Source organism: Orcinus orca, chromosome 9 (assembly GCF_937001465.1).
Source record: "Orcinus orca chromosome 9, mOrcOrc1.1, whole genome shotgun sequence".
NCBI lineage: Eukaryota > Metazoa > Chordata > Mammalia > Artiodactyla > Delphinidae > Orcinus > Orcinus orca.
In genome coordinates this window covers 103,391,771-103,406,973 of record NC_064567.1, presented here as the reverse complement: position 1 = coordinate 103,406,973, position 15,203 = coordinate 103,391,771, and the positions used below count along the sequence as shown (strand labels likewise).

The window sequence follows — 15,203 nt, the reverse complement described above, 5'->3', positions numbered from 1 at the left end:
GTCTCACAGAGAAACCCGTCCAGGGCTGAACTCCATCCAGGGCTCGGGTATCTTGGTTTCCCGGTTTCTTCTGAGGAACAGCTCAAAGCATGTCATTTAGATTCGTGTCCACGCCTCTGGTTTATTTAGTTCCTTACTCCTTTTCGTAGTTGACACATTGTGCAGTGCTTTTGATGGGGCACCTTTTAAAGATTCTGTCGTCTTCATCTTCCAATTTGCCGTCTCTGCCTGCGGTGCCTGGTGGAGACCACAGAGGTTACCATACATCACCAAACCAAGAGGAGGCCAGTTGGAAAGATTCTCATTTTCCTGAATTTCCCAAAACGTGAGACACAGCATCAAAAAAATATATATATATTTTGCCTACTGTCTAAGTCTTTCAAGTTTTGAAGAGGGACTATTAGGTAGCAGGTTCATTGCTTCCCATTTAAAAGTAAATGTTAAGTTTTTTCTGACCTCTGTTTTGTGGGGCAGTGCAAAACACTTGGAAATCATGATCTTTGTGGAACACCTTGACACGTTGGTACACGAAATTAAAATAAGTGATTGTGTGCTGCATGGGGTACCATCCTGTACTGGGTTTTGGTATATAAAGTGAGACCAGGCAGCAGAGGCTTCTGTGTGTCGTGCCTGTGGGGGTGTGTGTGTGTGTGTGTGTGTGTGTGTGTGTGTGTTCTGTGTGGTAGTCAACAGGACACCACAGTGGGTCGCGTGGAGGAGCATCTCTGTGCCTCGGACCCAGCTGCAGTGATTCCGTCCTGCTAGCCCTGGCAGGTCGCCTCCCTGTGCGGTGAGGGTGTCACCTTGCCCATCGCTGTAACCAGGGGGCCGGCGGGGCTGCGAGGTAGGGCCATCCGTGCAGCGGCAGCCGTGGGTGTCATTATCATCCATCAGGCATGCTTGCTGTGAGATCTCTGCGGGATCTGGACACCAGATGAGCACGTGCTCAGGTCACCTCCTGGCAGGTGACTTGGAGGAGAAGCACCAAGGTGGTGACCTCACAAGACGCCGAAAATTCCCAAGAAAGAAGGCAAACGGGAAGCAGCACGTGATCAGTGTGGCACGACCAGAGGGTCTCAGCAAACTCCGGGTCCTTCCCAGCGGCTGGAGAGAGCGGGATACAAGGCAAGGCCTGGCTGGAGGGTGGAGGGCTCGTGAGTGTCCCCCCGCCAACCCCGCCGTGGTGAGGGCTGGCCCACCGGGAGGATGTGCTTGGGGACGAGGGACTCGCGGCACTGAGCTGTCAGGTCATCTGAGGGCCAGTGTGTCCTGCTTGTACTCGGAGATCAGTGACCACACGGTTGGAGGCTGTCAAGGTGTGTGTGACCGAAAGCAGGGCCCCTGCTGGAGGCCAGGCTGCTCTGGGCCCCGCCCTCCTGTCACCTCCCCACTGGGTTCACTTTAGGATTTGGGACTGCACCGTTTAGGTTGGCTTTGTGCTTTGTTTGAACTTGTGTTTCTGTGACTCTTAGGACATGAGGACCTTCCATTCAATACCAGTAATATTGACTGAGCCCTTCTCCCTGGCTGGCTGATGCAGCCGCCGCCTTGCAGACCTTAGCAGTTACAGCTTGCAGACTGATCGCCCAGTGCCGTAAGGCACGGCAGAGTGCTCACAGGGACATCAAGTTTTCTCTAAAGAAAGTGGACAGAAGGGCTTGTTCCCAGCTGGGCTGGGGAGTGGGGCCATGGGGAGAATCAGGGAGCTGAAGTTCTCACAGAGGCGCGAAGGTGAGTCATGTCTGACCTTAGGAAATGCGTGGTAGTTGGGAGGGGCAGAAGTGGGTGGGCAACATCACAGCAAGGGCCCCCGTGGCCAGCTCTGGGAGCGAGCTGTGGGGTTTGGAGGGGACCCCGCAAAATGTTTCCTCCAGACCTGAGTGCTGGCAAGATCATCTGGGGACAGCAAACAGGGAGAGATGTCCTGTGCCTGAGCTGGGAGGGGCCGGGTGGGGAGGTGATTCCCAGCAGTGGGCACAGCGTGTTCCACGCGGTGTGGGCACGTGAGTGAAGGGACTGCAGCAATTCTCTTAACAGAACAGGAAATGGACCCAGAGTTGGGGTTGGCTGGAAGTCCGTTGACAAGTTTGTAGCCGAGGAACTGTCTGGAAGGCAGGGCATGGGAGGGGTGGACGGAGCTGGCCTGGCTGTGCCAGGAGGGGTGCTAAGCACCAGGGCCTCGGGAATACATGTGTGTGGTTGTCGGGAAGAGAGAGCGAGGGAGGAAGCAGAGAATCGGTTGCTTGATTCGGGTACAGTTTTCTGGAAAGAAACATGGTGTAGAAGTTACCGGGATAGAGGTTTTAGGGAAGATGCGAAGCATGAAAGGGAGGACGGAGGGGCTGGGAAGGGGCCTTCGGGAGTTGGGTGGTAGCTTCCCAGAGGGCTCGGCGGGGGTGGAGGCCCAGATCGAAATGTAGCGGAACAGGAGGGGCTGGGGAGCTCAGGCAGCCGGCAGACAGTAGGGATGCGGGGACGAGCCAGGAGCAGGCTGTGAGGATGCAGCCAGGGAGGGTTCTCAGGGTGGCCTGTGTCAGAGGAGGATAGTTAAGTCTGTTAGAAGGCAGATGGGAAGGAGTGACTAGAGAGAAAGGACTAATATACGACAGCCCAGTGGAGCCCCAGCGCAGGCAGGCCCAGCCACCCAGGGGCTGGGCTGGGGTGTGTCTGCCTTTCCTGCCCCCCACCAGGCCCTTGTGACCCTCTCCCCTCCTGCATTCAGTCTCCATTCGGAAATGCCACGGCCGAGGGGCCCTCCCTGACCTAAAGTGGCAGCACCGACCTCTCACTCTTCGCCTGTCCCCACGTGCAGGGAAAGCACGCCCCTGGGCTTTGCTCACTGCATCCCAGCATGCGATGGGCGCCCAGGATGCGTGCACCGAATGCATGGGATGGCGGCCCAGCTCTCTCAGGCAGAGAGCTGGCAGGACAGCAGAGAGCGCTTTTAAGTTGAGGGTTCATCACGTGGATGTTTTAGGCCCCTTTTCTCAGTGGGTACCATGGGTATTTGGGGCGGAGAGCCCTTCCTGGGCTGACTGTCCTTCCCCCCACCAGGGGCTGTTTAGCCCCCTGTGTCCCACCTCAACCCCCTCATCATGATGCCCAGGTGTCACCACGTTTCCCCACTGAGAACCATCTAACCTGAACACCGTCGTCCTCACGTGGTCCACTCACGTGAGCTTCACACTGCAGACAGGCGTTTTGTGGCTGACTGTTGAAGATTTTTTAATACAGTCAGTAGTGTCCCAGAACCAGAAGTATGACTTTTTTTAAAAGGGCATAACCTATAGAAAAACGGGGCCTGGAGAGGTTGGAATACCCCAAGCCTGGCATTTCCAACCCACGCTTCCAGTTTTCTTTTTTTGTTTGTTTTTTGAATTTTATTTATTTATTTTTTATACAGCAAGTTCTTATTCGTTCTCTATTTTATACATATTAGTGTATACATGTCAATCCCAATCTCCCAGTTCATCTCACCACCACCCACACCCCACCCCTGCTTTCCCTCCTTGGCGTCCATACGTTTGTTCTCTACATCTGTGTCTTTCATTTCTGCGTTGCAAACTGGTTCATCTGTACCATTTTTCTAGATTCCACAGATATGCATTAATACACTGTAGTTTCATTTTGTGTCTCCAAAGGAGTGTGTGAACTTGGAAATACTGGTTATTTTTACAAAGAGAAACCAATGATGGGCTTCTGTCCATCTTCTTCTGACAACCTAAATCCGGGATCACGTTGTACCTAGTTGGTTTACTGAGGGAAATAAAGATAGATTCTTACCTATTAAAGTAGAGAGATAAGCAGTATGTTCTGTTTTAGGGTTTTGGTCCCCATTTTATTCTCTGCTTTGTTCCATCTGTGTTGAAAGCATGCTTAGCTCTGGGGATAAAACAACCAACCGACATTTTGTTAACTTTCCTTCTACATGGGGTTTCAGAAAGAAATGGAAAAAAAAAAAAAAAAAAAGCTTTTGAGCTGTGGTTGCCAGTTGCCACCTGTCCTATCTGGTTAGGACATTTCTGATTTGGGAAGTGTAAATATAACCCAGAAAAAAAAAAGCTTCCCCTCCTTTTATGCAAAAGTAGAAGCCTAAGCAGAGCCGAGCCCTAACCATTGCCCTGTAAAGTTTCCACAGTACCAGTTCGATGAGATGAAAACACTTGCTCGGTTGAGCCAGGCCCCAGGAAGCCGCCTTCCTGGTCCCACAGCCGTGGGGTGGGGTTGAGGCCGAGCCCACTGTAGCCGCCAGATAAGCCCAGCACCCTGCAAGGTCATAGCAGGAACTGCAGTTCACACGTTACCGCAGAGCCGCTCAGAATTGTAAACCATTTGCCTGTTAGGACTTGGCGGGGGGACAGGAGCTTACGGGCAACTAGGAGACTGTCTTCAGGTTCTCGGGCTGGAATCAAAGCTTCCAGGCTCTCGTTATCTATTGGTAGTCGGTGGACTACCGTGATTGGAAGGATTTACACCGAAGAAATGGGCAAATGCTACAAATTAGGAATTTTTCTTCTTTTTTTTTTTTTTTTGAGAGCTAGTTTACCCGCATACAGTGGCTTAACTCTGGTTGTAATGTCTTGACAGCTCCAGTGGAAAGCAGGAATTATCTTACTGATGGCTGTGTGGGGTGGGTGTTTTTTGGAGGGGGTGTTAGGGAAGTCTCAGTCTGTTGGGGAGACCGGGGGCAGTGAGGGGTAGATGCAGCTTGTCCAACACGAGTAGATTCCAAGTGACGCTTTGCTGTTGATGTCACAAACTGGAAATGTCACAGCAGCTAGATTCTCTGTATTAATAAGTAGAATGCTGCTTTAGCAGTTTAGTTTTGCTGCTGGGGGAGTGCGATTAGAAAGGATTCTGTCTCTTATTTATGAGATAGTATTAGTATTATTATTGCTGTTATTTCGGTTTAAAGAACTTTAAATGCAAAGCGAGACTTGTCTGCATTCCATCAATATGTTGCTAAATTACAGTGATTTTTCCAGGCAAGAATTGGGCTCACGCCATTCTTCAAAACACATGGGATTGAACTTGGTCTTCTCAAAAAAGTTTCTGTATTGAGTTCCTTGGATGAAACACAACCCTGAGATGTGGGTACAGATCTGGGAGGTGACCTCTGTGATGGTCCCTAAGTATGTGGTGGCTTCACTGGGACATTTTCTCAGCGAGGGCCCAGCAATGCGTGAGCGGCCTGGGGAGCGGTTGGAAAGCTAATCGCCATTGGAAGACCAGAGAGGCTCTTTCCGACATTCGTGCTCGAAGCACCTGACCCTGGCAGCAGCTGGATTAACGGAAGAGTCTTCGTGCCCTACTTTGAGGAGTGAGTTTAGCTGCGAGGATCTTTCAGCAGGTCTAGGGCGTGTCTCGCGAGGCTGCCTGCCAGGAGAACACTTCCCCTGCAGGGGATGTGGCTGCAGGCTGTTGATTTCCACTGAAATCACCCGGGCCTGATTCCGGTGAAGCCCTGAACATCCGGTGTCTTCCCCGCAGGGTGGGGTGTGATGGACGGAAGGCCTGCAACCCCAGGGCCTCACTGTGCTGACAGAGCGCGTGGCGGAGACGGCCACTTTCCTTTTCAGAATGAAGGACTGCCACACTAGAGGTGAAATCCTGCTGAAATGAGAAAAGGACTTTATGACAGCCCTGCAGGCAGCTCTGTGATTATTTTTATTGTTATTCTTGGAATCCGGCAGAATTTTGCTCCTGTCACAATATCTCTACTCTCTCCAGTCAGACGCGGTAACAATAAAAATATGACTTAGCCTGTACTCCCCCCAGCACTTCTGATGGCCTCTGTTTCCCCCCACCCCCCATAATGTTAAATGATGACGATTAACTATTATCGGGTATAGAGAGCGCTTAGGTAATCTTAGCATTACGGTTCAAGCGGCCTTTGGCGAAATTCATGTTCAGTAGACAATGCTGTGGTTTTAAGTGAGAAGAGAAGGGAAGAGAAGGGAAGGGGAGGGGAGGGGAGGGGAGGGAAGGGGAATTATTTTGTCATGATCAACACGACACTTACAATTTTAAAGTGCTATTATTATAAATATGTGGACTCACTGCTGATTTTTATACTTGAAGCCAGAGCTATAGGTGTTAACAGTTAAGGGTTTGTATTTGTTCATTTGTTTGTTTTTCCCATTTCAATAGCTTTTTTTTTTTTTTTTTTACTGATGGAGGGTCTCCTAACAAGGCATCCTTAAAATCAGCCTGCCCTGTGCACGCACACACATGCACACTCTCTGCAGGGTAGGTGTGGGGTCCTTCCAGCCAGGTCCTCGCAGGCAGCTGGACTCCAAACCTTCTGAGACATGGTGACCTTGAACAGCCCTTGTTTGGGAACAGGTTTCATGGATGAATGACAGCCAACATTTCTGGAACATATTTGTGAAATCTGGGAATCACCTGTTCCAGGGTAGCACTGTCCATGGACTATAATAAGACTCACTATAATAAGGTGAATAATCACCTGTTCCAGGGTAGCACTGTCCATGGAATACAATAAGACTCACATAGATCATTCTCAGTTTTCTAGGAGTCACATTAAAAAAGAAAAATGGCACAGCTGGGACGAATTTTTATATATATTTTATTTAACTCAGTATGCCCCAAATTTTATTATTTAAACGTGCTGTCAGTAGAGACAATCATTAATGACCGTTTTACCCCTTTTTTCTACTGAGTCTTTGAAACCCAGCGTGTATTTGAGGTTTACAGGACATCTCAATTTGGATTGCCCATGTTTCAAGGCTCAGAAGCCTCCTGTGTCCAGCGGCTGCCTACTGGACGGAGCAGATCTGGGATTCTATGGAAGTATGTGTCATTACATCATAGAAAACCTTTTACAATTAATTCTTGCTGAAATTAAGCCCCAAACTAGTTAGTCTTCCACTTTCTGAAAGTAGTTTTTAAATCAGTTTTATCTTCAAAACATTTTCTCAATTGTCATCACAAAGGAATTGGAAATTTTTCATTTTAGTTCTTCTGGTTTTGGCCACATTTGATTTAGAGAAAACCTAGGTCCAGTTCCGTTTTTTTTACATCATTTGGATTTACTTAATGTAGCTCTGTTTCAGCCATAGGTTTTGTAGGCATTTGATTAAGTACAAAGTAACAGGAATAAAGCAAAATGTAAACATGTAAAATAAAATAGTTTTCCAAAGCATAGTAGCGGAATGAAATACAGAAATCTACTATTTTTTCTTGTTTTAGTTTTCATCCATTCATTTTATTCTCATGCACTCTCTATGGTCATTTTGGGTGGTGGGAAATCCTTTTGAATGTTTTGAAGCAAGGCAACTGTTTTATAGACGTAAAGCGCATTTCCATAAGAGTGCCGTTAGGACAGGCACCACACGAACTGAGCTCCAAAACCGGGCACCACCATATTGGTGAACTTGTTTGCAAAAATTGTGGAGAATGAAGCTTCTTGATAACTTCCCAAAAGATGCTGCTGCAACCTGATGAAGCAATGGGGCAGAGGTGGTAAAGGAGAGGCTTCTTTCTTTTATTGTAATGTGGGAAAGGAAAGCAGCCGGTGCCTGTACTGCACCCTGAGTAAACAAGCCTGGGGTTTCATCTCGGCACCAGGTCCTGCCGCCCGTGCATGGCGCACCCTGGCACCCAGCCAGGCTGAGCTGTGTGCAAGCCAGACCCCAGCCTTCCTGTGCAAGGACGCCTCATGCTGACTTACTGGCTCGCTTCTTGCATCTCAGGAGACAGCGTGTCCCTGTGTGGCTGCTAGGTTTCCTGAGCACAGCAGATCCAAAGAGCCGCAGAGGCAGCACTGTGGCTTTGATTGTGCTGTCACTCTCTCAGGCTTTTTTTCTTTCTTTCCTCCTGTCTTTCTTTCCTTCTCTCTCTCTTTCTTTCTTTCTTTCCTTCTCTCTCCCTTTCTTCCTTCCTTCCTTCCTTTCCTTCCATCTTTTCTTTCTTTCCTTTTTTCCCTCCCTCCCTTCCTTCCTTTTCTCCCTCCCCTTCTTTCTTTCTTTTTTCCTTTCCTGCCAGTGTTTCTTCCTTCCCGTCTTTTTTTTAATATTGATCTTGGAAACAGTTTCGTCAAGGTTCTCTAACTTGGGTCCAAGGACCAATAATGGAAACCTTTAGCTCAGGAACAAACTATCTTAGGAGGCCTCAAGGAGAGGCTGCTCCAGTGCCCTCAGGTACCGCATACCTGGGCGATAGGTAACCTAATGTAGCAGTACAGTCGGCAGTGACGGGAAGACTCACAGCCTCCCAAGTTCAAGGTCACTGGCTCTTGCCTTTTGCTGCTTGTTAAATGGAGTAGACAGGGATGACCTGGTTCATGATTTGTTGAGAAGAACCACGTCTTTGTACAAAAGGGCTGTACCAGGAAAAACCATCATGGGGAAGGGTTGCCTCTGGAGCTGAAGAGCACACCTTCCCCAGCTGAGCACACGTGGAGGAATGCCGTGCCGCCAGGCTGGGTTCCAGGCTGCTGCACCTGAGTGCATGTGCCCAGCACTTGTCCTCAGGGGCCCAGATTTTTCCATTGCTCACACTCACTTTGTAGCTTCCGCGCCGTCATTCCCCGCTGAACCCCAAGCACCTACTTTTGAATATTTGAGGCAAGCCTTTCTTTTTCTTTTAGGAATAGTTAAAAGTCCCTTTGGAACCTTAGACCTTTGCACGAAAGTGTTGACTTAGTCTGGGGAATGCTGTTGTTTGGTTCAAAAACACAGTTTAATTGTAAAGTAGTGAGAATCGTTTTATGGGGTGACATAAGTTCACCCTAAAAAATCACCCCCGGAAGATGATGAGTCCAGCTCGTTGTAGGATTGGAAGCAGAGCTCCCTGCATGCACTGCCTGCATCTGCAGGTACTTTGAATGAATCAGACGTTTTCCCTAAGTGCATTCTGTGTAAGGTAGTATTTAAAACTGGCTTGGAAAGGATGACCATCTTGCTGTGTATTTGCCGTGCGCGTCTCCTCGTGCGTGGGGGATGGATAGGCCACGTCCTTTGCGACTCCAGATTCGTTCCTTTGTCCCTCCCGATGAGTCCTTGAAGAAGCCCTTCGGCGCCTGTCTCCCCCGTTCTCTTTACAGGTTGGTACCATAAGGACCTGTCATCCACATCTCACCTCTGTACCCATTGTACTCTGGGAAATATATTTCACAACTTCCAAGCTGTGTACGTAAATTCACCTGAGCACACCTGGCCTTCCTGCACTCCATCAGTGCTGAAAATGCAAAACCAGCCTAAGATGCCGTGAGGCACGTGCGCCGCCTTTGGATGTGACCCGCCCTGAGGGCACCGGATGCCCAGTGCCCGTGCGTTGCGTCCAGCTAGATGTCAGGGTCCCTGCAGGCAGCACTTCTCCTGCTGCTTCCCCAGCCCGTAACACAATGAGGGGAAAAGCAGGACGTAATGAACATCCTGACACTCAGAAATACCAGATCCAGTGTGTTGTGAAAATCCTCTTTATCGTGTCTGTTCATGAGACTGGCTGTAGAAATAGAAAATCGTTTCAGTTGAAAGTCTGGAAACAATAGTTTAACCATCGAAGGAAAATTGTTAACACAAATGGGAAGGAAGCAATACTTAACACAGTTGAGGGGAAAATAAAATGTCATCTAAAACTTTAAATCAATATGTATGGGAAGTAAAAGGGAAATGAATATTTTCAGTTTTGCTGTATAATTAGGATTTGCTTTGCGATCCAGAGTCTGTGAAGGGCGCCCCCCACCCCGGGCTTCTCCCAACCCTTAAGGGGACAAATAATCCGAATTCACAGCATCCTGGGATCCCAGAAATTATTAGCGTGCCCTACACGGAATCTTCTTCAATGTTTACAGGCATAGACTCTGGGTTTATTTGCTCCTCTTCAGTCTTGAAAATTGGAAAGAAATCCGATTGCTCCTTGACATGGTATTGAAAACTGTACTGTCTTCAAAGTGCTCTCACTGAATCCATCCCAAGCTGCTAGACCCACTGTCGTGGGGAGTCAAAGCTGTGTGAGAACCGGCATCCACAGGGGTTAAATGGACAGAGGGACCTGAAGGGTCCCTGGTAGGGTTGTGGCTAAATGGCTAGCCCAGGTTCTAAGCAGTGTCAGCGTTGCAGATTGCAGGGAGCAAGCTGGAGGTGGGGATTGAGCCAGCCTTGGAGGACTGATTAGTGAGAGAAATGTTTGTTAATTACCTGCTCCCTCCCAAGCACCCTGCTAGGCACAGGGGCGACTAAGAAAGGTAAGATTCCGGGGCTCAAAGAGTTTACCTGCTGGTGGGAGAGAGGAAGGATGCAGCTGAGCAGAGAGAGAGAAATAGTAAAAAGGGAAAATATAGAAATAAAATATTTCTTCTTGTCCGGCAGACAGTTCTGCCTGGTTATAAACGTCTGCTTCATAGTAATGAAAACGTTTAGCTTGATGCTTTGAAGTTCATGCCCGCACTGACTGCAATATGACCGTACCCCTAGGGAAAAGGTGAATGGGCGCATCTGTCTGCACGTGCTTGAAACCAGGCCAATTTAGGAAAGCTTCTGAGGCTGACTGCTTCCGCCACCCCAGCACTCGCGGAACCAGCCGTGTACACAGCTTGCTTGCTCTCTGCTCTGTGTCTGCGGTAGGGATGGATTCCCAGTCCCATGAAGCATTCCAGACCAAAGTCCCTGAGTGGTCCTGAGCCCAGGGCTCAGCATCCTTGATAGGGGATGGCCGGCCTGTGTGGGCACCTCATGAGACAGCCTGCTTGAGGTTTCGAGAGACACTGAATGTTAGAAAAGCCTTGAAGGAATCTGCTTCTGTCCAGAGCCATCCCTGCTATAGCAACGCTTTCTCCGAAGTGTGGGAGCCCCACCAATCATTGGAGACAGTAGACCAGGCCCTCGAAGCACCTCCTTCTCCCAGCCGATGTGTTCCGGTTCCCTCCGAGTGTGATGAAATAAACAGGATCGTCTGTTCGCTCCGCCTCTCCTCACTGTTCTCACGGTCCCTGGGCGTTGCACGGTGTGCCCAAGTCTCCTGAAACCCGGCACCAAAGGGCCTCGCTGGCCGTGGCTGGGGATGCAGGTGAGAGAGGAAGCCCAGTCTCTGCCCCGAAGATGAGCTCCCCTTGGTCCAGATCTACCTCTGTCCCCAGGGTGCGAGGGAAGACCGCATGTCAAAGCCAATTTTGTTACCGTGCAGGAGTCTCTGCTGTTAGTTTATAAACACGTGGGTACAGAACACATCTTCTGTCCTTTTGAACTTTAATGTTCTAGTTCTGCAGAGCAGGGGCCACGTAGGAATAGAGCCTTCGTTGATTGGGTGCAGGTTTCTCCTAGATGCACAGTCGGGTCAGATGTGTGCAGCCGAGACTTGGGTTCACCGCCAAATAAGAACTCATCGTCCGTTGCTCAGAACAGCTCTCAAGACTGTCTCCCTCCTCTCGCACCTGTGCCTTTGGTGTTTGGAGTGTCCCGTGCTGTTGGGCACAGTGTGTTTCCTTTCAGCCTGTTAGGGTCCTTCTGGAAGGACTGTGGGTTCCTCGTGCAGGGACAGTGGTGAATAAGAGGGGGCCTCCCTTGACATGTTGGTACCTCAGCAACTTTGCCTGATGAAAATGTAGCCTTTTTTAAAAACATTCAGATAATCTAGTTTTTTAAAAAAGATGAAATTAGCATACCTGTGCTGCTAATGACTCCACTCTGTCTGATCCCCGATTCCCTTAGGATCTTTGCCCCGCTATCAGGACCAGCAGATATAAAAAGGAAGCAGTTCACGGTAGTTTGTCAGCAAACCAGGCCTAAGGTCAAAGTCTTGCTTTTAAACCTAAGTTTCTAAAAGGTTCTTAAAAGGAGCAAAGCTCACACCGTGCATCAAAGCAAAGAGCAGAAAAATATGCCATTGTTCCCACTGAAAATTCTTCCTCCATCCTATTTTATTCTAGGTGAAGCTAGTCTTGCAAACAGCTGTGTCTATGAGATCTTTCATCGAGTTTAAGTTTTACTTCTGTAAATAGAAACGTTATCTTTAAACAAATCGGTCCACTCCTTCAATCCAGAATTTCCACAGCTCAGTTGAAACGTCGGGTGTCGTGTCGCGTAATTTCGTGAACCATTCACATGCAGGTGGTACACCATAAAGACGGAAAGATTTCTTAGAAAGTTTTAAGTGAAAGGGAAATCAGGTAGAAAGTGTGCTTGAAAATATTAGGTACGTGGGTGGTCTTCTTTGTGATGCTTTGTGTAGTCATCACGGTTCTGCTGCTGTGACTGGATTCCCAACTCTTTGGGTCAGGAAGGCTCACATTCCAAGATGCACAGAGAAACAGGGGGAGCCTGGAGGGAAGGATGCTTTACTGTCATCGAAGGATGAAGTACGTCCTTTTCTTCATTTGGGAAGAGTAAAGAAAATGCCAAGATTTCCCTATGAGATGCCCGAGGCATTTCCAGGAGAATTCCCCTTTCAGAGAGACACATCTGTAGATGCCCATCAGTCGGCCGTACCTTCCAAATAGTCAAACAGGGAAAGGAATTCAGTTTTTAAGTTTGTCAGAAAATTTTAATTATTTGAAATCTTCAGCTGCTGCCACTGGGAGTGACAGGCCCGACGTTTCGGAGTCCATGGAAAGAGCATGTGATTCCCACAGGAAACAAAACGAAGACGCAGCATGACTGATGAGTGATTTCAGGAGATGCCCCACAAACTGGCTGTTAGCAAACAGTCTCACCTCAAGAAAAATAAAGAGTAGGGTATGTACATTGAGAAACAGTTATTTTTGGCACATTCTTTGAGGTCAGATACCTCTGTGAGGTGCTGCTTCCTCGTTACTATGGCGCAAAGGTCAGAACAAGAGTGCGGTGGTTCTGAAACCATGGGCGTCAATCAGAGCAGCTACGGAAGCTCCGCCCACTTGTGGAAGGAGGCCGGCCGCCATGTTGATTCAGGAATGAACAGATGGATCCCATGGCAGGTGTGATCAAAGCAGGCAGCTCTTCTGAAGGTAGACAAGGGAAAAAGTAAAGAAAACACAACTTGAGATAGTACAAAACCATTATTATTTTATGCATAATAGTACCCACTCATTTAATAAAATGCCCCAGAATCATGCCCTACAGATGCCAACACCCTGCCCTTAAATGACCCGCAGTCAGTTGGAGGGAGACAGAGTGTGGACAGGTGGGACAGGTGGGCATCACTCTCTCTGTTTTACAGATGAGAGCGTTCCCAGCATCTGCCCAGACCGTAACAAGACCTAGAGGGGTAGTTGGTGCTTAAGAGTCCCCCGGCCTCCTTGGGCAGGTGGTGGTTATACAGTTAATGAGGTTAATTAACTGATATTCAAATCACACAACCTGTGTGAACCCAACTTTTCTGATCTTAAATCTTTCATTCTTTTGACTGTTAGTTTTACCATTTTTATTTTAAGTGTGTGTGTTTACGATCTTTGTCACCGTTCAAAACACAAGTATTAGCTGAGCGACGTTGGACAGTACTGTCTTGTATTCTCAATGGGATTGGGAAAGTGGTGGGAGAATGTGGCCCCGATCGCTGCAGTCCAGCTGGCATCACCGTGCGGTGTTCGCAGGGCACAGAGGGAAGGGTGAAGGGGATGAGGAAGGCAAGACCAGCCTTCCCGAGGGGACAGAATACACGAAACGCTGTCGGAGCCAGAAAACCCCACAGAACAGGCCAGGAACGCAATCAGCTTTGATGAGAAGAGTGTAGGCTTTTTAGAAGACATGACATATGTCCTGTTCCCTCAGGAATGCGTGGGATTGTAGGAGCTTGATGGGAGAGGGGTCAGGTGGGGCACATATCCGTGGGCCGAGGAAGCATCACTGCAGCTTTGGTGTCTGCGTGGGCCGAGGCGGCCCCTGGTCTGACCTCAGAGGAGGTGCTCCGGAGACGTATTCCCTGGGCAGTCACGGCCCTGGGTGACGGAGTTGGGGCGGGGAGTCGCTGGCTTTGCTTTCCCCGCAAATGATTGCAAGTTGAACCCTTTATTCCGTTGCCTTTCAACAAGAAATCCCGTTACCTGGATCCCCCTAATTGAAACCCTATCCCATTCAGGGCATTCATTCTTCTAGGTGAAGTCGTGTTCTAGGAGCTGTGAGAAAGGAGTTCGGGGCAGATGGGAACCCTCTTTGCAAAGTTTGAGTCCAAGCTTTGGAAACCAGACAGCTTGTCTTATTTATTTTACAAATTCATCCAGAAAGCTGTTGGAATTTTGGAAAATTCCAAAAGTAGGGATGAGAACCCACGTGAGGAACAATTGAAATGATCCCCAGGTCAGACGGAGGTGTCGGAGCAGATCTTCCGCGGATGCGGTGGCCGTGAGGGGCGTGGCCCTGGGTGGGCCCTGCGGACATGCAGGCCTGGGTGTCACTCAGCATCACCGTCGTGACCACGTGGCTTTGAGGCGCCTCCCCCCACCCCTTCCTGAGCACCCAGTGCAGCTGCCCTCAGCTCCAGAGGCCATGGGGGAAATCCTGGGACACGGAAGCCCCTTCAGGGGTCCCAGGGGTCACGGCCATGCTCCGTTTCTCAAGAAGGCAGTACAGACCTCCCCTCCTCCCCTCTGTTGCCACCTCCATGGGTTTTCCTGGTGCAGAGGCCATTTCAACTCTCAGGGCCTAGAGAATAGAGTGAATTGAGCAGGTGAGACAGGTCAAGTCTCTGAACCCATTGTAGCCCAGGCCGTGGTGCTTCCCATGACCTTGAGACAGCATGCAGGTGATTCTGCAGCTGGAGAGAGACCCCTCCAGGACTTGGAGACAGGTGGATGGGAAGATAATTCTGAAAGCGTGTCCCCCAGTAGACTCGGCCAGCGGCCCCACATCACGTACAGATAACCACCTCGGTCTGAGCCATTGCAAGTGTGTCTCTGAAGGGTAAAACTATTTATGCTGTTCGATTTCCCGTCATTTTCTGGTCTTTCACTTCCTCTCATTTGCATTGGTTACTCATAAATGTAGATCTTCAGTGCGATTTGTACAACTGCTCTGTGTGTCAGTCTGTGAAAAGAAATCTTGGGGCCAGCCGAGCTGCCGGGGTCGCTTGGTCCCCACGTGCCGGGTGCCAGTGGTCAGCTGGAAGTGGGATCACCGTGAGCCCGGCCTGGGCTGCTGACCACCAGCAAACAGAGGACAGTGGGCTTCTGGTTCACTCACTTACTGTTGAAGAGCTGCTTTTGAACATCCTAGCTGTGCTTTTTAGCAGAAAGGTCTGGTGTCTTCACACAATGACTCTAGTTGTTT

At 49.3% G+C, this 15,203-nt stretch overlaps 1 protein-coding gene and 1 long non-coding RNA gene across 11 annotated transcripts in view; both read left to right on the top strand.

The window, feature by feature from the left end:
- Positions 1-15,203, top strand: part of IKZF1 (IKAROS family zinc finger 1) — a 90,989-nt gene that overhangs the window by 27,296 nt on the left and 48,490 nt on the right. The gene's annotated exons all lie outside the window — the stretch shown is intronic.
- Positions 1,137-5,774, top strand: LOC117195915 (uncharacterized). The gene is made up of 2 exons (XR_004475799.2): positions 1,137-1,731; positions 4,986-5,774. It is a non-coding gene; the product is annotated as an uncharacterized LOC117195915 (long non-coding RNA).